General features: G+C 47.0%; 1 protein-coding gene across 2 annotated transcripts in view; it reads left to right on the top strand.

The window, feature by feature from the left end:
- Window positions 1-1,082: 1,082 nt before the first annotated feature.
- Window positions 1,083-27,507, top strand: part of SNAP25 (synaptosome associated protein 25) — a 61,714-nt gene continuing 35,289 nt past the window's right edge. Inside the window, exon 1 of one of the 2 annotated variants that reach the window (XM_058020990.1) lies at window positions 1,083-1,299. The gene's annotated coding sequence lies outside the window, so the exon portion shown is untranslated. The remainder of the gene's footprint in view (window positions 1,300-27,507) is intronic. The other variant, XM_058020989.1, reaches the window with a different exon arrangement.

The following is a 27,507-nucleotide window of genomic DNA, read 5'->3' as shown; positions in this document are numbered from 1 at the left end:
AACCATAACACGGGGTGAACGCGCTCCAAATACAGCTGCAGAGCCTTCTCTCTCTTCCGGTCTTCTTCGCCTTGGCAAGGGGGACGGGGGGGCAAGAAGAGAGGATGAGGATGGAACCACCCTCATGTGGAACTGATGTTTTGACTCCGCCATCCGCAGGCTGTTCAGAAAAGCCTGCACGCACGGTGTCAGAGTTAACCCAGCCAGAGCTCGCTCACTGCTCGCGGGAGAGGCTCAGACAGGGAACAGGGAGGCATCATCTCCTGGTCTGGATGGTTCCATGAATTAAAGCCAAGGCTTGTGGGGTGAGAGGGAAAGGATGACTGAGTTTACGAAAGAGAGCATCGCACTTCGACTGCAATCCCCAATGTTCATTAAGATCCCCATTAACAGATAAATTTTACAAACATACATAGTTTTGTATGAAATGAAAGGATTTCCTCCCCATTAGGAATCACGTTGGAGACAGCTCCATTTGCTCCAAATTAGGTACGCTCGGAATGAATATTTTAATTAATTAATGATAAATAAGCCAGGCACTTTCCTTGAACTGAGTTACCGTTTCCTTCCTCAGCAGCAGTGGGATGTTCTCACTGTGCTGTGTGTGTTCATGTACTTGTCCAGGCTTTGTTTTTGATTTCTGTCTCTCATTTTTGAACCTGTCCCTCAAATGATCAGTTACAACACATGTCCTTAACCATGGATTTCCTCGTGTTTGGCTGCTCCGACGTGGGAGAGGGGAGGGAGGAGGGGGAGTATAAACAGATTAACATACCCAGACCCCTGGCAGGATGTTCTGAGAAATAAAAAGAGGGGAGAGAAGGAAGAATTCACACAAAAATAGAAGCCCACGTAGATTTGCCATATATGGAGTACCGGGGACTTCAGAGGGATACCCTCTTCGGACCACCCCTTTGGCGGAGGAAATCGCTGCTGCGGGAGGGTCCCTGCCCCCCGGCCGGGCGGTCGGGCCGCAGCCGCCCCCAGCCCCCTGCCCCGACCCCGGCCGCGGGGAGGCGGCGGCGGGGCGGCCGCGGGAGGCGGCGGGCCGGCTGCGGGAGCGGTGCGGCGGCGATGACTCAAACCCGCCCGGCCCGCTCTGCCCCCTCCCGCTCCCCCCGCCGGGGAGGGCTATTAAAAGCTGCTGACGTAGGAGCGGACGGCCATCTTTGATGAGGGCACGGCTCCCGATCCATTGAAGAAGGAGACCCGCGGAGGTCAGCAGCCTCCTGTCCTTGCCTCCCATCCAGCTGCGGCACCGAGCCACCGACCCCGCCGCGCCGCGCTCCGCCAGCCCAGGTAAAGGTGGCACACACCGCGGGCACCGGCACAGCGGGGGAGGGGGCCGTATTGCCGGTAATGAAATGGAGAAATAGCACATATTTAAAGTGGGACCCGTTCGGCTTTTTGTCTCCAGCCTCTGGCTGCTGCGGGCACCGAGAAAGGCAGGGAGAAGGGGGTGATTTCGCCGCCAGCCTCATGGCCGGCTGGAGCCAGGGAGGCAGCCGGGCTGTGCCTCGGCCGTGCGGGCGGCAGGAGGCCGGCGGGGAAGGCAGTGTCGGAGGAGAAGGGGAAGCAGCGCCATTCCCGGCTCCGAGCGGGGAGAAGCGTGTGCGGCGCTCTGCGCTGCTGGGCCGGCCCGGGCTGTGCCGCCCCGGGCACTGCAGCGCCCGCAGCGCGCCGGGCTGCGGCGGAGCATCAGCACCGCGGACAGCGGGGGCCCGAGCGGCGCCGGGAGGGGACGTGCGCCCGTGTCCGTGTGTCTGTCCGTGTGTCTGACCGTGTGTCCGAGTGTGTGCTCAGCACGGCGGACAGCGCCGGGCCCGAGCGAGACGGTGAAGGGACGTGTGTCTGTGTCTGTGTGTCCGTGTGTGTGCTCAGCACCGCGGACAGCGCAGGGCCCGCGCCGGGACCGGGGAGTGCGAGCTGTCTGTGTCTGTGTGTCTGTGTCTGTGTGTCTGTGTGTCTGGGCATGTTCAGCACCGCGGCAGCGGAGGCGGCCGTGCTGCAGAGCCCTGCGGCTCCGCGCCCCCCGCCCCGGGGCTGCCCCCCCGGACACGGGACTGGGAAGCGATTCCCGACTGGCGAGCGGCGGTGCTCCCTCATTCCAGGACAGGACCGCGGGCAAGCGCAGTTATGGCTCTGTAACTCAGAGTGACAAGAGGGAGAAATAAAATTTTAAAAACAAAAAGCAAGCAAGCAACAACAACAGCAAAAAGCAAATAACATCAGTTGATGCAATTAATCGGCGCTCGGCACTTGGGCCCCTCTCCCTGAGCGGTGTCTGTGCAGGGAAGCGGGGGTTACATAACGCCCGGCCCGCGGGTCCCCCGCGCCGAGCCCTGTCCGCAGGGAGCACGGGCAGCCCCCCGGGGTTCCCGCAGCCGCGCTCCGAGCCCGCGGGCGCCGCTGCGCCGTGACACGGGGACACGGGCCCGCGCCGCCCCCCGCCGGCCCCGCGCTGCGGAGCGGTGCGGAGCCGCCGCCTTATGTAACGCGGGCTGCCCCGTCACGTCTGCTGGCCCCGGCTCCCCCGGCGCCGCCGGCGCTCCCTCCGCCCGTCCTGTCCGCTCCCCGGCACCCCAGCCGCCCGAACGCCTCGCTGCGGTCCCAAGTTGGTAACTTCGCTGGGTTTTTTTCCTGCGGGGCGAATAAACAAGGGGAGAAAGGGGGATTGGGCTGCGTGTCCAGACACTGCGCTGCGTAGCTGCGTCAAACCGGAGCCGCGGGATCTGCCAGATTTACGTGCTTGGCCTGAATAATTGCTGCTGGTTTCGTTCCCAGCTGAAGAACGAGGGCCGGGGGGGAAATGGGGGACTGGCCTGCGGCACTGCCCGGGGGTGGCAGAGCAGCCCCTGAACCCAGACCCGTTTGCTTCCAGCCCCGGCCGCAGCATCTGCAAGGACATGCCTGTCCCACACCCCCTCCTGGTCCTAGCTCTGGGCATGGAGCAGCTCCCCCACTGATCAGCAGGAGGATGGTGTGGGGCAGCCTCCCTGCGGGTGGCAAGGGGGAAATGGAGCCATCTGGGAGATGGGTGCTCTGGTGGGAATGGCTGGGGAAGGGACTCTCTCCTGGGCCCCCAACCCACCTGCACATCCCTGCAAAGAAGCCAGTCCAGGAAGAAGCAGCGGTGGTTTTCCATTGCTGCAACATCGCGCAGAGCAGGTCAGCCAGGAGGTGACTGCTGAAGAGTTTGGCTCCTAGGATGGGTGCCAAAAGGATAACAGAAGTGACCAAACCAAAGATGCAGGCAGGCCTGATTGACAAAAGCAAAAGCTTGAGGCCGCCTCTGAAGTCAAGAGGAGTTGCAGAAACTCAGCACGTTACAGTACCAAATGTAGCTAGATAGCAACCCCCAAATAAATGCAGCTTAACTTTCTTTCCACAGCTAACTAGAAAATGAGAGTGGCATTTCCAAGAGCTCTCGGGACCAGGCTGTGTGTCCACTGAACTCATGGGGGCAGTGAAAGAAAGAACAGCAGAATCCAGACAGCGTGAACCCTCAAAATACATCGAATGAGATGCAGCTCCACTTCCCAAATTTATTGCACTGGAGGTGGGAGATGCTTTTCAGGTCAAGGGAAAGCTTTTCATTTTTCTCCCTATGCTTTAGGTATGGCAACAAATGGCAAGATGAAAGTGCTGAGGCAAATAAAGCACGGTCTCTGCCTAGTGCTTGCACTGCTTTAACTGCGCGAGGTAACGAAACAAAACACTTTTCCTGTCAGTGGGAAAACTTCAGCGATTTGTACGTCTGTGTGTCACAGGGCTACAGCTGCTGCATTTGTAGCAACCCTCAGGGAAAAATAGAAAGTGTATGGCATGGTGTAGGGCTCAGTTTGCTAATGATTTCTTCTCTCAGGAATGAAGAACAGAAACTGTTTTCCCTTTACCTTGGCTTGTTGTCACACAGTTACTCTTTCTCTTGCATTTTTTCCCCCCAGATCTCTGTCATAATGTTTTATAACATAAGGAGGGCACTTTCATCTGTACATATTTATATGCACACACACACTCATTTCAGAGATTTCCAGGTTCTAGGCTGGGTAACCCCACAACAGATGCAGGCTGACTTTGCAGCATTCACTGGGCAGAGTGCATTTTTCTGTCTATGGAGTTCCATGCCCTGCTACCAGTGCAGCCACCTTTGGGCTGGACCAGTGCCAGGCAATCTGTAACAACAGCCTTGCTCAAGCATTTCAGAGCTTTAGAGTCTAAGGCAGACAAGAATAATGTGTTGCTGGAGAGCTGCTGCAGGATGCACTTCTCAGGCAAATCGTGATTACCTCTAGGAAGCTGGGCTTTGGAGCGGGCATAGGGCTCGTCTGTCTGCTCCTGGGAATGCTGGATATAGTTTGTCAAGGCTGTAAGTTGTCACAGAATAGTTTATTTTTTAGCTTTTTCTTTCTGAACCTCCAACGGTCTGTTTTTCATTAGTTACAATACACTCTGGCTTTCTTGCCTACTGACCTTGCAGATTCAGTTTCCTGCATTGTATTGCAACAACTTTTTCCAAAACACACAAGTTATATTCCTAGTTCTTGTCTGTCACCACTATGTTACTCCCTCCACAAATGCTCAGACACACACAAACACCCACCAGCAAAATCTGCCTCTTATCTGATCATGATTTTCAATATGCTGTCCCACATCCCACTACATTTTCTAGGACTTTCCACCAAGCACAAAGACAAGTCAACTGCACAGGTTCAAAATTGTTCTTTCTTGCTTTGTAATGGCCCCAAGGCTGACACTGCAAGACCCAAAAGTGGATCTGAGTGGCCTTGAGGAAGTGTTTGAACCACTTGCCCTGCTATTTTAGGAGGAAATTTAGCTTTGCTCTTGCATCTTTCATCTTTCTCACTTGCTATTTGCTCATCACCTCGTGCTCACCTACAATCCTCTTTTAATTCCTGCTAAAGATCACCAGGATGAAAGAAACACATCAGGGGCATTAGGACCCTGATGTGAAGGGTGATGACTGTCACCTTCTGATTTTGATTATTCCAACAGGTCTAATCCAAAGTCAGTTGGAATCAAGGAAAATACTTCCCTACATCATTCTGTGGGACTTATAGAAGAATATTTAGCAGTTTGGGTTTTTCAAAGGGAAACAAATTCTGTGTACATATTCCCTCTGAAATATACTAGCTCCAGCGATTCTAAAGAGAATGTAATATTGCGTTATAACCTTTTCATTTTTTTTTCTTCTTTTCTTTTTTTTTTTTTTTTTTTTTAATAATAAGAGACATGGTTTCTCTCACTGGAGAAAGCTGAATTCTACTACAGGCACAGGGAGGAGAAGAGGGAAACACTAAGTAATTAATCATGGCTGTTCCTGGCCTTTTAGAGCTGAATGTTAGTGCTGACCAATCTGTGCTCTGTCTGGCTATTTAGGAGATTTTTAAATTTTCCTTTAGAGTGAACAGTGCTCTGTTTCACCTTCTGAATGGGATGTAACTTATTGTTTGGCCCCATTGTCAATGGGTGTGAAGTGGCACAACTGAGTTCTGTGCTACTCTACAGGCTGATAATTTTTCAAGCTGGGACTCCTTGTTTGTGTTTTAAGCCAGAAATGGGTCTATTTGCTGAAGGAGCAGCTCTTCTAAAGAAAGAGCTCATTGGAGATGCTGCCCTCCCAAAGCCCATCCCTGTTTTTTCCCAGCCTGGTGTCAGTGTTGCAGACCCTGATGGCCAGGCTGCCTCAGCAGGGCTGCCAGGGAGCAGGGATGAGCAGCAGAGCAGGAATCCTGCCTGTTACACCTCTCTTTCAGGCTGGGTTCTGCTGCACTCTGCTGGTACATAACACCAGCAGAACTTGAATGTGGTGTAAAACCCAGGACACAGCTGAGTTTTTCCTAAAGGCACAGTTGTGTGCAGAAAAAGTCAGAAATTGCTAGCTGTAGCCATTAATTGTTCTTTCAGGCTGGGGAGTAGGGTGAAATTTTCCTACATTCCACTAAGTGCACAGGAAAATTAGGCTTCTTCCCTCAAGTTTTTAAAAGGCAATATTCTTAATGGCTGAGACATTATATTCATAGAGTTGCAATATGAAAGAACAGAGGCAAAGCCAAGTCTCCCTGTACAAGTGTCCAAAACTGAACAAGAGGAACTGTTCTTATATGTTTTCACTATAATTATAGTTTTCCTTGTGCTTTTGTTATGACCAAGTTTTTGTGCCAGCATTTACTGGTAGAATCCATGAGCAAAATGAGAATTATCATAGACTATGGCAGTGCTCATGACTAAAATTTGTATCCCAGACATTACAAAAGGATGCCTCATGTAGGTGATTCGTGAAATTAATGCAAGATTTGCTATTTCTTCCTCAAAACTTACAAATTATCAGCGAGTTGCACATCCAAGGCACTGCAGAGTCCTTGGTAGGGCACATTTGTAATTCTGCATTGATCTCTTCCATCTCCCACATTTTCTCATTGCATTCCCTTGCTGAAAATCCCAGTAAATCTCCAGATACTTTCACTGTCACTTGTCTGTCAAAGAGACTAGGAGTTTAGATTGAAAACTAAAACTTTGATCATTTCGCAGCTCAGTGTTCATCATGCTGTATTTATTTGTTATATTTACCCTCCACCCAAAGGAGAGGAATTCTGTTCCTGAATTGCAACACAGTCAAAGAAGTAGTAATAATTGTATTTTTCCTTTTGTATAAAACAGTTTTTTTGGAAGATGGGGCAACCTCTCCTTTGGTTCCTTTTCCTACTCCTGGAAATTATAGCTCCCAGTGGAACTGTGCAGATGCCTGTTCCTTGATCTGTCTTACAGAGGTAAATATATTTCCTCCAGCTACTCTAAAAAACTTCACGAAACAAAAGTATACTTCTTCAAAAGAGCTCATCTGTCAAAATAGTGTTACCATTCACTGATTCTTTTTTAAACAGGAACAGAAGTCTCCCATGCATATTTAAGCATTTTTAAAAATAAAAGGTACTAAAATTAGTTTCACTATGCTTGAGATGGAAATTAAAGTTCTCTTTCTCCTCCCTGAGCTAGTATTTCTTGTTCAGTCTGGTCCCATTCACATCCTCAGGCTCCTCAGCATTTACCTCGCAGGGATTTAGCCAAGCTTGCATTTCTGCAGGCATCAGGGAGCTGCTGCTTGGTGCAGCCCAGCACTGCTGCTGCTGCTGCCTGCACCCTGTGCACCGCCTGGGCACAGCCTGGGCTCACCCTGGGCACAGCCTGGGCACACACCTGGGCAGGCTCAGGGCTGCCTGTGCCCCTGGCAGCGAGTGCCATGGTGAGGTAGCAATTCCTGTTCCCTGTTTGTTGGGCACACACAGCTCACAGGGATGGCTTGCTCCTGCAGAAAGCAGCCGGAAGGTGCTGACAATTAATTGGACTGGAGATGTTCAGTAACATCTGAACTTCAGCTGTGGGGGTTGGGGATTAAAACTCCAGGACTGCACGTGGGATATATAGATTCGGGTGCAAGTATCACACATTAAATATATGTTACCTTTGCCAAGTGCCTGAATTGCCTCCCGCCTCCATTCATAAAAGAAAAAGCTGAGATTAAAACAACTTCTAATTTACATCCCTTAGCTTCAGATATCAGACAAGTACCCCTTACCTTTGAAAAGATATTTTTATTAATATTAGGGTATAGCAGTTTCCACTGCCTGAGGGTGGTGACCTAAATTCTAAATGCAACATTCTCCCAACAAAGATGGTTGTCATTTACCTAGAATTCGACAGGGTGTTACCCATGATTGTTCCCTTCGGGTTAGTAAAGGGCTTGGCTGGAAGATGCCATGTAAATCCAGATTATTGCTGTTGCATTGACAATAGCGAGAGAAGAACACGCTCTCAGAGCAGAAGGTGGATGAAACACTGATGCATTTGCTCGTGCATTACACAAGACCAGGACTTTGCCAGAGCCCTGTGTTCCTCCAGAGCTGCACTGAGCTGCAGGGGAGAGTGGAACTGAGCCCTCTCCCTTCAGCAGCACCGATTCCAAACCAGTAACACGACAGCTGAACATGCAGCCCAGCTATGTTCTGTGAATAATTGAGTATTTCAGCCAAACATTTGCTTTTCCAGAGAGCGTTCACCTAAGTGACACTCAAGGATGTGAAAAGCCCTCAAGAAACAAACCAAGGTATGCAAACCAAATTAAACTGGAATTCACTGCAGAATCCAACAAGCAGTTCTCCCCAGGGAAGTGCTTGTTTTATTTGCTCAGCTCTATGGAGACAGGTACTGGTTGCAGAGCTTACTGAAGGATTTCCTGCCGCTTTTCTGCCATTAAAATCCTGTTCTTGGGATACGCAATTCACAATTCCTGAAAATGTAGGTCTTTCATTGTACCAAGGCAGAGGCAAGAGGCAGAAAGGCCAAGAGCAGCAGAGGAGTTTGAGATGGTGCTGGATGAGTGCAGAAAGGGATTGTGTGGCGTGGCTGGTGGTGGTCACAAGAGACTGGACTTGATGAGGCAGCGAGTCTCCTCAAGTCTGATGTTCCTACGAGGTTTGCTTATTTAACAGAAGAAAAGAGAGGAGGGAAAAAAAGGCCTGGATGGTTCTTTGCTGTCAGTTTAGTTTATTTTAGAGATGAGCATGTCAAGAGACAGTGGAAAAACCCTTCGAGGCACCAGGAATGCACTAAGTATAATTGAAAATGCTCTAGACTGCCTTTGTAATGCGGCAGGGCCATCTGCAGGCTTTAGATTTTCAATATTAGCAAGGCATTTTTAAAGCATTGTGTTGTCTTGTTCCCTTTTTCTTAATTAACTGTTTTAAATAGTATAAAATAGCTGCTCCTGAAGCAACTTGCAGGCTCTGAGGATCATTTTCTAAGCCTGGTAAACAAGAACAGGTGTGTGACTCTAAGAGGTTGACAAATAAGAACACGAGAGAGCTGCCAACGTCACACAAAAGGTCCCCAATTTCCAGATTAATGCCCAGGGCACTTAAGGTTAGAGTATTAAGCAGGCTGATAGAGGGTAGCATGTGACAGAAGAGCTGAGCAGCAGGTCTCATCCTACTGGAGGCCTCAATAGCTGCGCTGTCTTTTTATTTTTCTTGGAGTTTGGGGTCTCCTCCCCAAACTCCAACTCCTACCTCAACTTCTGCAGCCTCAGGTCTCTGCTCTCATCATGTTCCCCAAATGACCTGAGGGAAACCACCCTCTCAAGAGAAGGAGATGCAGAGAAAGACCCTTTTCAGCCCCATTTAGGACAGGGGCTTGGTATGGACAGACAAGGCGTTACAGGCAATGGGCAACCCAGATCACAGAGGGATTACAGGGAAAGAGCAGGAAGACAGGAACACAGTGCAGGTGGAGATGAAGAGCTCACTCTGTCTCAGCTACAAGGACCCCAGCGCTTCCCTCTCCTTTGACTGGGTCATTGAGTAAGAGGCCAGAAGAAGTTACCCGTCAGTGAACTGAACCCCTTAGAAAACAGAATATCCCACAGGCTGCAGGGTTTCTCTGTCTTAACTGCTTCTCCAGCAGTACAATATTCCAGCTTTGCTTTCAGAAATTGCCCACAGTGAAGAATGTGACAATATATGTTTTTTAATTGAACAGTGAAATCCAATAAATTCTTTATTGTGGATGCAAGCATTTATTTGCAATGTCATTAAACTCCTATTTAGATTGATGAACAGCTCTGCTGCTGCTATACTGGGATTTTCCAATGGTTACCCCTACTCCTTTATGGAGTAACATAAAGGAACTTGCTTTCCTCTTTAGAGTTCAAATTCTTAGGAGCTCCATTCTTTCCCAGTAAGGATCCCATATTTCTGTCCTTTCCTTGCCTGCAGAAAGCCTTTACTTGCACCTAGAACTTTATTCACAAAACTTTTAAAAGAATCCTCAGCCTGGCAGGTGAGATAAAACACTGCTCCAAAGGCCAGGACAGACACCATGATGCTGGAAATTAGATGTTCAAGCACAGAATGTGAGACTCCAACACCGTTTAAAGATTTCCATTTCTTTACCTTCCTTTAGTATTCTGTTTTTGCTGTGACATTTCCAAGAAATGTGGTGTACACTCAGCTGTTCTCCAGACAGAGTTCTTCCATTCATGCCTGCAGTCAGAATCTGTTTCTCAAAACAACCACCTTCCTGCAGCAGGGAAGTCAGAGACATTTCAAAATTTAACCAGGCTCTCCAGTATTGTCAAACACAGTAGGCCAGTTCCTGGGCTTAGAAGAGTTGCTTTATCTAAACCAAAAAATGATCCACTGTACCAATATGGATGAAGAATAGGACAAGAGGACAAAATCCAGAATGAATAACTAGGGGAATGAAAAATACCCCAATAAAGCACAAACACAAATGCAAGAAAAAAAAAAACCAAAACACAAAGGCCAGCAGACTCAAATAAGAGAAAGTACAAGATGGGCTTTTTGTTTAATTCTCTTTCTTGCTGTTCTTTCCCTACGAGCACACCATTAACAATTACCTAGACTTAAAAAGTAAATGTCAATCCTCAAGTTTTTGATAGAGTCATTTTAAAGGTGTCCTGAAGCGTTAGGTTATAAAACAGTCTCACTCCCCTTAGCAGCCACAACCTCGTGTTCCATCTTTGCATTTCACAATGCAGAGCAAGTGCAGAGGTGCATCCTTACTCCTAGTGTCAGTTTTATAGCACATATGGGCAGCAGGATGATAGGATTTGTGAGCAGTGTCTCCTGTAGTTGGTGTTTCAGAGACAAACAGCAGAGCAGAAGGATAACAACTGCTACCCACTCACTGCGGAGCTGGAGATGTGCACTTGCTCTGCAGCACTTATATTGAAAAGAAAAGCAAAGCAGTGTTTGTGATATCACAAAGCAGAGCCCAGACACTTTTCCTCTTGCTAAAAATTCTAAAAAATACCCTCTTTTCAAGTGTGTTAGAAATAGAAACCTGTTTCAGAAGAGACATGAAGTTACCAGTGCAAATTAATAGCACCAGATGGGGGGTTAAGTTGCTGCCTCCCAGCTGAAGACATGCGAGGGAATGGAAGTGGTAGACTGTAAGGAAGGGATCCTCAGAAGGGAGGAGATGCCACTGCAAGCTGGGATTGGTGAACCTCCTGCCTGTGCTTGTAAGCAGGTGCTCAGAGGAGTGGTTTTATGGGCTGCAGCCAGGGGGAGAAGGGAACAGTCACGGCCATTTTGGAGATCCTGTCTCCTGGTGAGGATTGTACTGCTTTGCCCGGGACAAATTGTCCAGCAGGACAAGCTGCCATGGAGTATGGTGGGGCTTGGTCTCCTGAGCTGGCACACAGACAGGGAGCTCACCAGAGCAATCACAGAAATGTGGCTGTGAGCTGGTATTGTGTGGCGAGGTTTGGGAGGGGATACAAGGGGCAAATTCAGTGAGAAAGTGCCAGAACCTTCCCCTGGGTTCAGTGGAGCCAGTGCCAGCTGGCTCCAAGGTGGACCCGCTGCTGGCCAAGGCTGGGCCTGTGAGCGATGGCGGCAGCGCCTCTGGGATAACAGATTTAACAGGGGGACAGCCTGCGCAGGAGCGACTGCAGCCAGAGGGAGAGTGAGGAAATGTAGGAGGAACAGCTCTGCAGACACCAAGGCCAGTGAAGGAGGGGGAGGAGGTGCTCCAGGTGCTGGAACAGACATTCCCCCACAGCCTGTGGTGCAGACCGTGCAGCCCATGGAGGTCCACAGGGCAGCAGAGATTCACCTGCAGCCCATGGAGGAGACCCATGCCAGAGCAGGGGGTGCCCTTACAGGCTGTGGCCTCATGGGAAGCTCGCACTGGAGCAGGCTCCTGGCAGGACCTGTGGACCCAGGGAGAGAGGATCCCACACTGGAGCATGTTTGCTGGTAGGACTTCTGATCCTGTGGGGAACTCATGCTGGAGCAGCCTGTTCCTGAAGGATCACAGCCATGGAATGGCCCCAGGCTGGAGCAGCCTGTTCCTGAAGGATCACATCCATGGAATGGCCCCAGGCTGGAGCAGCCTGTTCCTGAAGGATCACATCCATGGAATGGCCCCAGGCTGGAGCAGCCTGTTCCTGAAGGATCACATCCATGGAATGGCCTCATGCTGGAGCAGCCTGTTCCTGAAGGATCACATCCATGGAATGGCCCCAGGCTGGAGCAGCCCGTTCCTGAAGGATCACATCCATGGAATGGCCCCAGGCTGGAGCAGCCTGTTCCTGAAGGATCACAGCCATGGAGTGGCCCCAGGCTGGAGCAGCCTGTTCCTGAAGGACTGCACCCTGGAGAAGGGGACCATGCTGGAGTAGATCAAGAAGAAACACAGTCCATGGGAAGGACCCAGTTGCAGAATTTCATGGAGGACTGTCGCCCATGGAAGGAATCCCACACTGGAGCACAGGAAGAGTGTGAGGATTCTCCTCTGAGGAGGAAGGAGCAGCAGAGGCAATGTGTGGTGAACTGACTGCAGTCCCCATTCCCTGCTGAAGGGAGAAGCTAGCAAATTGGAACTAAAGCTGAGCTGAGGAAGGAGGGAGGGGTGGGGGGAAGGTGTTCTAAGATTTGGGTTTATTTCTCACTGTCATACTCTGATTTGATTGGTAATAAATTCAGTAACTTTTCCCAAGTTGGGTTTGTTTTGCCTATGACAGAAATTGGTGCATCACCTCCCTGTCTTTATCTCGACCCACAAGGCTTTTGTTGTATTTTCTCTTCCCTGTCCTGTTGAGTTATGGCTTTGGTGAGCACTTGGCATAATCAGGGCTGACCCATCACAGGCTGTTGAGCTGGGACAGCACTAACTGCCAGAGCAATGGGGAGCTTTGTCAGGAATACTCCAGGTTTAAGGGTGTTGTTACTGAAAGAAGGGCAGTTCTTACACTAAGAGAGCAGCTCTTTAACACAGGCACTTCTCAAAACATTTCAGTGGAAGAGGAAGATCTGTTTGGCCATAATTAGGCCCTTTTTAACTATCTCTGGACACAGTAACAAAGGAGCCTGTTCACAAAGCAAATGTCTGGAGTTCAAACACTTCAATAACACACAGCTGCATTATACAGAGGACAAGCTGTGGAGCTGCTCCTCCTTTCCATGGAAGTGCAGTGTGCAACTGGAGCACACAGTGCACAACAGAGGCTCAGCAAGCCTTGAACACCATTCTTTACACCCCCAAGGAAACAGGGCTGCAGCTGTGCTCCTTTACTCTGCATAGAAACCAACAGCAGCAGCCCTCCCTGAATCTCAGAGCCAGCAGTGACTGAATTCTGCCTGAGACACTGCAGAAAGTTACACACATACCAACACACCGTGCTTTGTACAAGGCAGGGATGTGTTGTATTCCATCAAGCCCTGAATCACTTGAGCATAAGAGCTATTTTGTTATGAGTCACCACCTGTCTCCAGCAGAACGTGGTCAGGTCCTCTCTCCAGCACTGCAGAGCAGAGCTGACTCACCTCTGCTGCATCTGTTCTTTCAGTCCAGCACAGAGGCAGGGCTGAGCAAAGTGGCTCATCAGCACCTCAGCCATCACGTGGCTGAGGTACACCCAAGGGATGACGCACCTGAAGAAATCAGAGAGCAATTTGCAGAAAACTAATTATATAGTGAAATCCCCATCATTTTCTGTGCTCTGGGAATGCTCAGCACGAATTTTGATTTCCTTGGCTTCCTCTTCATCTGAAATGATTTGATGAGTCTTTCTTCAGAAAAAAAATCTCTGGATCTTCAGACAGCTCACTGCACACCTCGAGGCTCAACCTGTACTGCATTCCTTCCATGTTGTCCCAAGGGCTTCCTGCTCCCTTACTGAGTGTCCAAGGGCTGCAGGTGTGAGAAGGTGTGGGAACAGTGAAAAGCTTGTGCTTCAAATTCAGAATTTACTCTCTCTGAATATTCCTAATTAAGTATTTCAAAAAATGCTATTTTGGCGAGCATTTTTTCCTGTAACTTTATCCACAAGATCTTTCACAGAAATCTCAAGAGACACATGTGAAATAACTTTGTTTTGAGGCTATTAAAATGCAGAATTGCAGCTGGATGTATGCTGGTCCCATTTCCCCAGCTGAGCTATCACATTCACCTCTGCAGAAATAGCAACTGTCACAGCAACAGTCACAAGAGATGCAGCCCTCAGAGAATCACACCGAGCAAAGAAAAATATCTAGGACAGTGATTTAGCTTGTCTGGATTAAAATGTTCCTCCTAGATGCTTTAGCGTTGTTGAAAGTCCTCCTAAAGGAAGATGACAGGCTGTTCAGGCCTGCCACAAGTAACACAGAGGAACAAATAGTTACTGCAGGAAGGCTAATACAGTATTACACATGGAAAACTCTAAGCAACTTCCTGGGAATGCTGGAACAAGAATGTTCAACCTGAATTTCAGAAAATCCTTTTCTGTGCTACCATATGTTGGAGTATGGGGAAAAGACATGAAACTGGCTTAGAACAGTGAGGTATAAAAAGGTTTTGTTCTGGGTGACAGCCTCATTTTCACAAACTCATGGTCACTCTGTGGGAGATGGGACACAACAAACAAGGTGCAGGGTATCAAAGAAAGTGTCTGTCTCAGGACAGGAGTGGATTCTTTTGAGTTGAGATAGAGACGTGTGATTATTTAAAATTTTTTAACACAACTGCCAAGACCTGTCTCTCTTGGAAGACAAATGCATGTGGACTTGTGAGGGCCAGCAGCAATCTGGCATACTTTGGGCAAATGATGCACACTGCAGGACTGCCAGATCCAGATGGACTAAAGGGAAATGTCCAGATGTAACTGCAGATGTCATAGGAAATTAAACCGCTCGCTTGTGCTTGTGATTCAAGAAGTTCCATTTCTAGGTCAGATGACAGCTTAGTTGGCCATTACTGCAAACATCTCTGACTTTTCTTGAAGTTTTCTGCCTAGAACCCATAAAAAAGCAAAGGACAAGTGCCATTTTCATGGGAAGCACGTTGTAAAGCCATGTGAAGAATTAACTTTATGAAGGTTAATAATGAACTAAGGAAGCCAGTTGGTTGCTAAAGGATGAGGTTTTTAGTACTCAATAAAAAAAGATACATTGACAAAAAGAGCTGCGAATATTTGTTGCCACTGTGAAAGCCAATATTGCCAGTTTTGCATATGCAAACATGTAAATATTTGTTCTGGTAAACACAAATACTACTGTTTGTTATTAATTAGGTTTTTCACTAACCTACCAGTAAAGTTTATTCACCTTCTGTGTTGCTGTGTCCTGTTGAATGATGTCCTGGTCTAGTTGTGACATATGGGTCACTGAGAGATTGTTTGTTTAATAAATCAGGCCAGCAAAGAATATGGAAATACTGTTTAATCAATGCTGTTGAAATGAATTTGTTTCAGAATTCAAGCACCTCACTCTGGATAAATGCTTCCATTACTGCTTAAACTAATTAGTATTTCTCACATGAGGACATTTCAATTATATGGTAAAATGTGACATTTTTCAAAATGCAAAATATGAGGGGAAATTTAGTATTTTAGATTAGAAATGTTTTGCATTTTGTACCTATTCCAACCCCTGAGAGAACAGTCCTTCCCTCCAAAAGTAACACAACCTATTGCCTCTGATTTAGTAGCTGGCTGACTAAGCGTGTGTGCAGAATGTGTGACAAGGTAGTCAGATCCCCAGGCAGTGAAAACAGAACTTTGAATTGCTGGAGGAAAGAAAAGGAATCATTTCTGTCCAAGCTTTGAAAAAGATGACAGTAATTTTTAGAAATAAATACATTCTTCTTTTTTTCATTTTCTGCAAAGCTTCCATTTACGTAAGAAATGAAGAGTTTTAATCTTCTTAGTAAGCATTTTGATAGCTATTTGATTAGTTTATAAAATCAGCATATTTCACATTTCCAATGAAATGGGAAACTTTTTACTGTTTCTTTGCTTACTTGTGTCAGTCTCTGTCTGGCACGAGCCTCGTTCAGCTCCTGCCAAAGAGTCTCTGCTGATGAATGACATTTGTTCTATTGTTTAGTCCCAAACCTCCTAACACACTTACACTGATTATAGACTTCAGAGCCAAGAAATACTGACATACAATCGGAACTGGGGAGAGAAGGGGACCAAGTTTTTTGATTGTGCTTTGAAGATGGTAAAAAGGCCTTCCCAGCCTCATAACTTTGGTGACAGAAATGTAATGGAAATGGGAAATGTTTATGTCTCATTTTTGGATAAGATGAAGCAGATGAAGAGCAGTTTGGGCTTCTCATGGCCCAGCCATTTCTGGAGATGTTGCATCAGATGTCTGGGATAATATGGAAGCTGTGGCTGGCAGCCTGTGATGAGGGTTCCTGTCTCTTCTGGAAATATCATTGAGCAAAATACATGGCTTTGAAACTTATATTGTTTGGAAGGTGCTGTGCCATGGGTCAGAAAGAAGGATCTCTTTTAAATCAACAAATGGCTTGAGAAATAATATTTTAGCACTGTTGTCCTCCTGAATTCTGTGTTTTTACCACAGCATACCCTTGTGATGGATCCCTTGTGGTACCCTCTGGCACCTTCTCAAGTCTCTGGCACCTTCTCAAGTACCTGAGGGTACCACAAGGGATCCATCACAAGTTTACCCTCCAGAACAGCTGTAAAAGCTGAACACAATTCTCCTTTCCCTGGCTTTGCCCACACTCTGTGCCTCTTCTGCCTGTGGGCCTTGGAGAGTCCTAAAGGAAAACAAGCTGATAGGAGCTGCTGTTCCCTAGTGGCCTTGGATGGGGCCACCAGGGGCCTGAGGCTACCTGTGATCCTGGGAAGATGGCCAAGGCACTTGCTGGGACGTGGCTTTGGGGACACATGGAAGGTCACATTCTGTGACTGCCTTCCGTGTAACTTGATTTGGTCATGTTTAGGGGCTGCCCTTACCCTGGGGGTGGATCACCTCTGAGGGGCAGAGGGCAGGTGTCCACTCTCATTCCTGGCTCTCTGTGAGCAGTTGCTGGTGCCATGAACCTGTGGTGCTCTGCCCACAGACCTTCAGTGTGGGGCTCCCCATGCTCCTCAGTGGTTATGGCCTCCATGTCCTGAGGAGCAGGCAAGTCCCAGTGCTGGGAAGGCAAGGGAAGGGAGGGCACCTAACAACTCATCATTTCTCTGCTTAAATGGGGATAAGCACACACACCAGGTTTGGGTTTTTGAGTTTGGTAACTTTTGGGGCAGGGGCCCCTAAGGGCTCTGCTGACAATCTCAGGAGCCAGACTGTCCTGACAGGCACATTGCTGCTCTGCTAAGCACGGGCAGGAGTTAATCAGCAGTGGAAGGGAGGAAGGAAGGAGCCTTCTCAGCAGCCCAAACATGGCACTTGCCTCACCTAGTCAGGCTTCACTGCCTCCATGACATTAATTTGCTCCTGACCTAACGCTCCCAGCGCTGCAGTTCAACGTGTTTATTAATTCTAGGAATGAGCTTGCAGATGAATTTTATTGTTGCACTGAGACACAACAAGGTGAAGATATGTGGGTTCTATTCCATTTTCCATATCTGTGCCATAAAATGTTGCATTTGTGCAGCCTGTATTATTTGTGAGCTTGTATTAGTGCTCAGCTTAAGGCCTATTGAAATGTCCTGGAAATAAAATAGCCTCATTAAGCTTTGGGGTAGATTTTTAAATTCTTGTTCATTTTTCAAGTCACAGGAAGCTGAAGCAGCAAGGCTTGCCAAAGAACTAGGATGGCTGTGTCATGAAAAGTTTCACTAACGTGGCTCAGACACATAAAACTACTGGGAGAAATTTCCTAGTGGATGATCACTCCTGACATTCATCAACTCGTAACAGGATTCATGGGTTAGTCTATTGTTTTCCATCTCACATTCCTCAGAAGAAGAAGGCACAGGTTATTATGGAAACAGGTGCCTGCACAGAGTGGACTCGTTTTGGGATGTAGAAGAGGAAGTGCCATGTTTCAGTAGCAGAGAAATTTCTTCTACTTGATATTGACCAGCAGGGGAAAGCTCTGCTTTCAGAGAACGATACTTAAATATGAATAAATATTGATTTTTCATTACAAATAAATATCTGCAATCAGAAAAGTTAGTCAATATGAGCTACTTTGAAATTAGCCTTATAAGTTAAACTTTGCTTGCCCTGGTTTAATAAGGAAGATTCCATTACTTCAGTAGAAGAGAGATTAATGCCCCTGAGAAAATCTGTGCAGGAGTTTTCTTCCTCACCTTTGCCTGACAGGAAGAAGGATTTTTATGGTTCATTAAAGAGAGTGACCTGTTCCAGGCTCTTAGAGCAAGTACTCAGAAAAGACAGATTTTAAATCCTTCCCTCAATGAACTCAGCATTAGTTTAGCTCACCCAGCCCAAGGCACTTCACTGCTTTTCAGCGGTGGAGAAAAAGAGGCATTCAGAGCCCTCCCTCACAAGCTGGTGGTTTTCTTCCTTAAATACAGAATTAATCTAAAATTAATTTCCCATTAATTTGCCAGTTTCAGCTACAGCTACAGTTATTTCCATATGCCAGGACAAAGTTTTAAATCAGGATCTGTATTTTGGGGTTCCTGAAATTCGGATGGCAGCTAAATTTGCTTCCCAGACTGCTGGCAGCTGTCTGCTGGGCACTGATGACGGTTCCTGTTCATCCAGGGCCTGTCTGAAGTTTCAGACAGTGATTACCCTTAATGTCTAATGAAACCTGAGGAATTAATTAGTCTTTTTTGTGACTCTGCTCTCCTGAATTACTTAACCTGGATTCAAGGCAGCCTCATGGGCTGGAATGGGGAACCCAGGGCAAAGGGATGGAAATAGATAATCTGTCAGCTTGTCATGGTGCATCCCTTCACCTGGGCTTGCACAAACGCAGGGCAGAGCACGGAGCCTCACCAAAAACTGCATTTCTCCCTTGTCCTGAAGCTGCCCCCTGGTTCGGCAGGGCTCGGTGCTGGATGCTGCAGCAGATGCACACGCTGCACAAGGCTGCACACGCTGCAGCACCTGCACACCCTGCAGCACCTTCACACGCTGCACAAGGCTGCACACACTGCAGCACCTGCACACGCTGCAGCAGCTGCACACGCTGCACAAGGCTGCACACACTGCACAAGGCTGCACACGCTGCACAAGGCTGCACACGCTGCACAAGGCTGCACACGCTGCACAAGCCTGCACACACTGCAGAAGGCTGCACACGCTGCAGCAGCTGCACACGGCTGCACACGCTGCAACAGCCGCAAATCCCGTGGCAGCCTGGCAGGGAGCTCCAGCAGGGCTCGCCGCAGACACTGCAGTGCCCTCTGCTCTGCAGGAACTGGGGCGCTGCAAGGAGGCGACACCCTGGGAAAGGAGGATTTATGGGGGATTGGGGGCAAGGCATCCCACTGCTGCTGGAGCACAGGAACCCAGTGAGGACGGGCAGAAAACATCAGGGCTCACAGCATCCCTCTGAGGAGGGGAGCGCTCCCTTCTCTCTGGCAGCCACCCAGGCCCAAAGTGTAATAAACCCACAAAATGGATTCTTTTTCTTTAAAAATAGACCATGTTCCCCCACAGGCTCCTTAAAAAAATCTCTTGGCCCTGTTCTCTCCAGCTGAAGGTCGGCTGGAGGCGCAGCCCTTTCAGTCCAGCACTGGTGTTTCAGCAGGAGAGCAGCGAGCCCGGGGCTGTGGCCACAGATGTGCTGCCTGACTTTGCCCCATGCACTCTGCATCTGGGCTAAGCCTGGGAAGCTGTTGGACAGCAGTTGGGCTGTCAGCCACAGGGCCCCCAGCTCACAGGAGCTCAAGTACAGTCACAAAGCTTTCTTTAGCCCTTAACTGATGTAAGTGACACAAATATTCCCCCTTTCCCTCAACAATGGGTGGGGTTTTTTATTTGCTTGAACAAGGGGTTTTAGTCTACCAGATGGGCCCAGACTGTATGTCCTTGAGATCTGCTCCTTAGATGAATTTTCAAAGCTTACAAGAGTAACTTCATTTAAATCTGTGGTTTCCAATCTACCCTTGGGTGAAGTGTGAAGACAGCAGCTGCACTCCAAGATCTCTTACACCACACAGATTTTCTGCTGTATGTGCCACTGGGGCTTCAGGAAGGAAGGCATCATCTCCCTCCCTTTATTCACTTATTGAAAAATATTTTCAGCATGGTGAAAGCAGTTCAGTCTGAAATATCTGAAATGGGCAATGTTGCTTACAGAAAACCATTTCTGTTTTAGACACAGAATTGTTCCCACATTATTGTTAGGTCAAGAATGAAGAACCATGGGTTTTTCAGGAATTTAAATTACATAAAATACACAAGTAAACAATGATTGCTTTAGATTTAAATTGGATTACATTCAAATGAAGTTCATGCCCTATCCTGCTGTCTTTACTTACAGGAGTAGTATTTATAAATATATAGTATAGCACATCAATATTCTTGATTGGAACTTATTTTACTTACAAATGACTTCATTAGCAAGTATTGTTCTTGTCTTCAAAATGTTTCCATTTCTAAAAACCCTCATACATTTGCAGGAGGGGTAGAAGTGATGGGAAAGCTTTCCAAAACTAAAATCAGCTGAAAAAAATCAAGGGAATTTGGCTGATACTGAAAGACCAGAGCTCTTCTACCCTAACCTGAAAAGATGGCTCTCTACTGGGGGGTCTCAGAGTAGAGACACATTTACTGAACAGCTGCAGCAAAGCCCTTGGGTGCAGCATGCACCTGAGACACCTCCCCTTGAACGCTGGCTGCTTGGCCACTTAGGAATGTAGAAACACCTTGTGGGCCAGAGCATTTTCTGGTGCCTGAACTCACAAGCTCCACAGCATCCCAGCCCTAACTCCCAGTGGGACACCTCCAGAAGGCACCTAGGGCTGCTGAACACACCTTTGCAGAAGATGTCCCTCCTGCTCAGACATTTCCACTGTGCTCGGGCTGTGCAGGGCCAGGTGTGCTCAGGGTGCAGGGCCAGCTCGGTGCCGCCACACGCTGTGCCCCGTGTCCTTGCCTCACTCCTGCCCTTGTCACAGCTCTGTGAGCCGTGGTGCCTCTCTCCCAGCCCGGGTGAGCTGTCCCCTCGATGCTCTGGGGGCAGCACTGCTGTAGGCTCTCGGGCCAAGCTGGGCTCTCCTACAGAGGGCTGGCAAAGCAGTGACACCCAGAAACTCTGGATTGATGCTCATGTGAATGAATGCAGATGCACCTAAATAAATGAGAGTCTTATGAAGGTGGGGAGATTGGAAGGCAAATCCTGTTTTTCTGATGCAAACCAAGCACTGTTTAAATACTTAGAAGAATCAGATTGACTGTCACTATTCATCCACTGCAAGTAATCATTTATTCCTTCATTTTTGCACGGCTGTGTATAAAGTCTCTGGTCTTAAAGACTCAGAGTCACCTCATGTGGGTCCCAGCAAAGGCAGAAAAAGGTTTAGGGATTTAAATCCAAATAAAATTGGAGCTTTCATTGCCAGGCAGTGAGGCAAAATCCCTCTGCCCTCAGCTGTGTGCACACACTGCTTGAAATCTGGAGCTGTAGGATATTGACAGCAGAAGTGTGGGAATATCCAGGCACAGTTCTGGGAAAATCCTCTATGTGCTGAATTCTGTGACTTGTTTGTGACCAGACTGTCGTTGCTGTCAAATGTCAGCTATTATTTTTTTTTATTTTTTTTGCTGAGTTTATTCTTGCTGGTTTTGTTGTTAGTACATGAATTGCTCTTGTCCCAGCTCACTGCTGTGGTTCATCATCCAGCAGCTGAGTGAGGGGGCTGGTTTTGTGCTAGAGCCAAAAAAAACTCTCAGCCATGTTATGTGCAGACCTTCACATTTGATCCTCCATCTCTGCAGCTCCAGTGTGCATTATGTCTTAGAGGGATATAAGGCAGCCTGGTTTTCTGCTCTGTTTCAGGGTATTTTGTATTCGGTTTTCCTCATGTCTACAGCACTGAATGCACCCTCTTGCCACCAGCAGTAGTTGTACCTTTGTAGCTCAGGAATTTGGGCACTGAATATTAAGGAATTCAGCAGGAGCCCCTATGTACCTCTATGGTGCAAACAGCTGCTTCCCAGGAGCCGGACTGCTGAGGCCAAGAAACAGTTAATTGTTGTTTATTTTATTTTTGTGATCAAATTTAATCTCCTGTTTTACTGTTCAGCAGAGCTCTATAAATCTCATGTGACCTCACAGGACTTACCCACCTCCTGAATTTCCCAAATCTTTCCCCTGCAGATAGTATCTCAGCCTGTTTCAACATATCCATTCCCCTTGGTGAGAACAAGAACTGCAGCAAGGACAAGGGAGGCTCTTTCAAAATGTTTTCAATTCCTTCCTTTCAGGGCCAGCATCTGTGGGTTGATGAGGGTTAATGATGCAAGTGTAGGACCGGGGAAGGGACAACATTCCCTTAAGGAACCAGAAAACTGAAAGGAAAAGGCTAGCAGCCAAACCAGACCATCTTGCATGCCCTTGCAGGCCTTAATTCCTTCACAAACATGTGCAAACTCAATAAAAAGAACTGACTAAATAAAAATCCCCACGCAGAGAGGAAGATTTTGATCCTCTGTTAAAACACTTTGAGCGGAAAGGATTTTGCAGCCTCTCTGTTAATCTGCTGATCACGTGGCTGAAAGCGATGCCCTTGAGGCACTATCAAGCCTGTTGTTGAATTGATTGGTCAATAAAAAAAGAAAGGAGAAAGAAAAAAAAGAGTAGAAGTTGTGCTCTTGTATTAGTACAGCTAAATCCTTGCCTGCAAGTCTGGGTAATCTTCCATGAGGAGTGTGCTGGGGTTTTTCTCATCATCCTGTGAAGGCTGAAATGGACTTCTGAAAAAAGAGAGGTTTCTAATCGGCCTTCTTCGAATTTGTATTGCTGATTCCTGGAAAATGACTAGCAGCCAGGAATTAGTTGTAGGTGTGAATCAGAAAGCAGCAGTGGCCTTTGAAAACAGGTGAATAAGTTTTGCATACCTGTGGGCTGCTATTATGCATTCCTGTGGCTAATATAGCTTGTTACTTAGCCCCGAAATGTCGATGCTTTCAATATCTGACTTGTACAACTCTAAGTGCATTGTAAGCATCCCCTGTATCCGCCTTACCGGGTTGTTCCCAATTTATTGGTTTTGATAAAAGTATCCACCAGTAGAGAATGGTGGATATGACCCAAGGACTTTCCCATTTAATCTTCCAGTTGGTCCCAGTGAAGGAAGCAGCCAGATCTTCTCCCTTCTCTGAACAGCATTTGCAGCACTGCAGAATTTTGAGAATGGGTCTGAACTGGTCAAGGATCCAGCTTCCCTTCAGGGAGATGAGCTTTTTAATAGCAGCAGGAATTTTTGTTATCGTGACTCTGTAAAAGAGCCTTGAAATAATAAAATTTAAATTTGTAAAAGGTTCAGTGGTTTAAAATTGGGTACCCAGCCCTTTTTGTTACATAAACTGCCTTTACAAAAAGATACTCTGCTGTGTCCTTAAATTGTGCCTGCTGCATTTTATGTACTCACACATCTATCTGTGTGCCACCTGTGTACAAACAGAGAAGGAGGGTAGTTATAAACTAAATAGGGTCCTTTCTTTTTATAACATGGCTGTAGCTATTTCTTTTTTTGAATGGAAGTAAGCTTTTCAAAGTTCATGAACTCTCCTTCAGCTTTAAATCCTGCATCCATAGTTTAAGTTCCTAGCAGAGACCATGACACAAAGTAGAGGAGAGAGGAGGCAGGGGTAGGAAGTGGCAGAAAGTGAGCCCTGAGCCAAGACCATAGCAAAGCACGAGACATCCTTGGGGGATACTCAGGGCACCCTCAGAAAGGTCAGCCTTTTTCTTTTTGTTTTGCTTGTTCATTTTTAAAGCTCCTTTGCCCCAGAGAAAACCCACTGGCCATAGAGGGGAGGTGAAGGAGACGCATTTGGAGAGCAGTTCCTTGAGGTGATGGGCTTTGACTCAGGCCTGCAACCTCTTGTGCCTTTGCTATTTTCTGATGGTGCTGCATCTTGACGTGGCAGTGCCCTCACCACAGATGGCTGCATGCACAAGGGAAACAGCCCAGGCTGGGAAGTTCCCTTCCTTCTTGCTACCTGCTTCAGATGCGGTATGATAGAACAAGCAGAAGGCTGGGTAGACAGAACATGAATAATCAGTGGTAACCAAGAATCTCAAAGACAATGAGATAATTTCTTAAATATCTCTTTTTGCTGTCCCTCATAGCTGAAAAAAAAAATCATCCTTCCATTAAAAATCCAATTCTACGAATAACATCATCAGCCCAGTTTCATAATGCTTATATTTTGTCAGCTGCTGATTTGACTCTGACGACTTAGTTAAAGAAGATTTCTGCTAAAAATATATCAGCCCACTGCTTGAAATGCTTTTACCACCAGGCAGAAATGGAAGGATGAGTATTATAAACATAATGAATAGCTTTGTTTACCACAAATACATGTCAAGAGGGGAAATGTTGTCTATTTACATTCCTGATGCCCTCACGATCACAGTGTATTTTGCTCGCCTATTAAAATGTTTATATTTAGCAAGAGCTACATTAATTTAATTTTTTTCATTTCTGTTGAAGGCTCTTACTGGTGTTACACAGCTCAGGGGCAGGGGTAGGTGTGAGTCCTGGGCTGCAGAGAAATCTTGCAAACTGCAAACCATGCAGAAAGAAGTGAAATGCCAGCTGAGTGTGCTGACAGCCCGTAACAAACAAACCATCGGGGGAACACCTTATTCCTGTCTATCACTTTGAAATCAAAGCTGACGAGGTTAACTGTGTCACTGCCAATCTTTTCCACATTTTCCCCTTCTGTCACAATCAGCAGCTATTCCACACTAAGCCTGTAAATGTGCTACTTAAACGCAGAGCTTGTTTCATCCAGTCCTAGGAGTATCAGGACTAGCGAAGATGGGACAGCACCAATTTTTAACATACAAATGTAGAACTTCACATCTGTTTTAGCTGTGAAGTTATTCATTATTATGCTCAATTTAACTTTTAAAAAATCTCTTTCAAATTAAATAAAGTTACCACAAAATCTTCTCCTGACTTGCAGACTTACAAAGACTGTGGCAGAAATTAGCTCTGTTTGTGACAGGCCAACGCAAGTGTGCTCCCTTTTCTTACTGTAATACTCGTGGGTTTCCTTTCTATCATCCATTTAGCCTAAAAATACCTTTTTGCAGTTTGTGGGTTTCTTTTTCATCATCCATTTAGCCTAAAAAAAAGTCTTTCTCCAGTTTGCGAATTTCCTTTCTATCATCCATTTAGCCTAAAAAAATCCTTCTTCAATTTGTGGGTTTCCTTTTCATCATGCATGTAGCCTAAAAATGTCTTTCTTCAGTTGTCAGGCTGCCTTCTTGGATCATGATGAGAAATTTGAGGATGAGCTCTGCTGGTTTGCATTAGCTGCCGTTGATTTGATCTGTGTGTAATACAAGAGCGTGGAACTCTTCTGACGTTTTGCGCTGACTTTGCAAAGGCAGAGAGATGTAGGAAAGGTTGAGGCAATGTGGAGCAAGGTCTTGTGAACAACTGCTACTTAATGCTTTCTTGCATAAGCTCAGCTCCCTTTCTCTGTTGCCACTGGGGCTGCTCCTCTTGGTTTGGAGGCACAGAAGGAGGCTCTTCACCCATAGCTCATTATGGTCTGGAATGCTGAGGGTGATGGTTAACATAAGCCCGGAGATCTGGAAGAGGTTTGGATGTGTATATGGAGTGGAGGCTGGACCAGGAGCTCTGGCACTCTTGAGAAGACTGTGCAGAGGGAGCAGTTTCTTTCTACAAACCTAGGAACAGCAAATGCAGCAGGCCTCATGGAGCCTGGTGGGAATGCCCCAGGAAAATAGCAGCTTTCTTATCCCTTGCTGTGTCTTGAATCCCTCAATAAATATTTTGCAATACTTCCATTTTATATTTCTATTCCATCTCAGAGAAGCAGAAGGGAGCAAATTAGAGCCCCAGAAAAATATGGCAGAAAAGTATTTAAGATGGCAAGCACTTATGTTTGGTGTTTGCACACTCACAGCTGCACCCCCCCCCCCCCCCCCCAACACTGCTGGCCTCTCCCAAAACCCCTGTCACTGGCTGGTAGCTCCACCTGCAATTCTGACCCCACTAATGGCAGTGGTGACACTTCCCCCAACTTGAAACGGGGCGTGACTTTCACCACTAGCTTCTAAAATTGGCCATTAATCAGATTTAGTGGCTTAGGAGCAGTATAAAGAAAGCCAGGTTGGAATCAAATGGAAGAGAGGCTGACTGCTCATTGTTGCTGCAGTGATGGCCAGTGAATATTCTGAAGACCTGAATGGATTTAGGGTTTGAATTCTACTGGAAATCCTGACACAGTCAGAAATCTCATCCTCCAGCTAGGCAGCTGCCCTTAGTTTTTTCTCCAAGATTCTGGCCTCAGAATGCAAACAGCTTTTCACAAGTCAAGATGTTTTCTTTAATCCTCTCTTCTAATACCTGGATTTCTTGTTCTGAGCCATCAAGATCCAGCTATGCCAATGGCAAGTGAGGTTGTAGGATATTTTGGAGCAGGCATCTCCTGAAAAGACAGGGAAGCACTAAGCCCTTTCAGCAAAGCCCATACCCTCATTAAAAATACCCTGTGAAATGCCAGCCACCCTTTCCCAGAGAAGACTAATTCAAATGGAACTGGCAAAACCAAGAGCTGGTAGGATGACAAACAGTCTGCCTTACCAGGAAAGGACTAACAGATCTTATCTTTCACATCATAAGAAATTCTGGGAAATGTTACAAGTCCTGTTTCTGTACCTCAGAGAGAGAGAAGGAGAGAGCAGGGAAGAAGAGAAAATATTTAAACCACAGGACAACATCAACACAGGAACAAGCTGCTGTTTCCTAGCTGGGAATCAATTTGTGCTAGAAGTAAAATGTTTTCCATGTACTGGAGAAGTGAGAATGTGGACTTAGAATTAGTGGGAACACAATAAGCTTAGTGATTCATAGGACATAGCTTGTTAAATTATAAATGACGCTACATGAGACAGGGAGCTGCAATAACAGGGAATTTGATTCACAGCAGCCTGTTCTGTTCAGGTCTCTGCTCAGGTGCTGCCAGTAGATGTGGTGCCCACTCCCCCTAAGAAGGTTTCTTTCTTCACCCTGCCCCTCTCTGCCTGGTTGCTCTGCCAGATGAACAGAAGAACCATTTTTGCCTTGGATGTTTTGCTGTTTCTGTGGGAAAGTAAAAAAAAAAAAAAAAAGGAAAAATGTGTGGGTATATAGGTGCAAAAATGACTGCAAGGAGATAACACATCGAGAGTTTGTTTTCTTTTAGCAGTGAAATAAAATGGATTGAAAGTCAAGTTTCTATTGCTCGGAGGTGACATTGTTACAAAATGGCTGTCTCTCGCACGGTGTTGTGTTTTTGTGCTTGGGAGTTGGTGGAGCAGCAGGTGGGTGTTGGTGGAGCCTGGTGGAGCAGCCGTGTTGTCTGCCAGCTGACAGGACTGGGGGGGCTGGCAGGGGTGCCACTGTGGCTGCACAATCACCAACATTTATCCCAAAGTCCCAGGTGCCCTGGAGCCCAGGCAAGGCGCTGGTCCATGCCCTGGAACACCTGCAATTCAAGTAGGACAAAACAAGGGCAAGATAGGAAGGAAGAGAAGGGTTTTATCTGTGTT

The sequence above is a fragment of the Melospiza georgiana genome, chromosome 3, assembly GCF_028018845.1.
Source record: "Melospiza georgiana isolate bMelGeo1 chromosome 3, bMelGeo1.pri, whole genome shotgun sequence".
In the NCBI taxonomy this organism is placed as follows: domain Eukaryota; kingdom Metazoa; phylum Chordata; class Aves; order Passeriformes; family Passerellidae; genus Melospiza; species Melospiza georgiana.
Note: the sequence above shows the minus strand (reverse complement) of the source record. Positions and strands in the feature narration are given on the sequence as shown.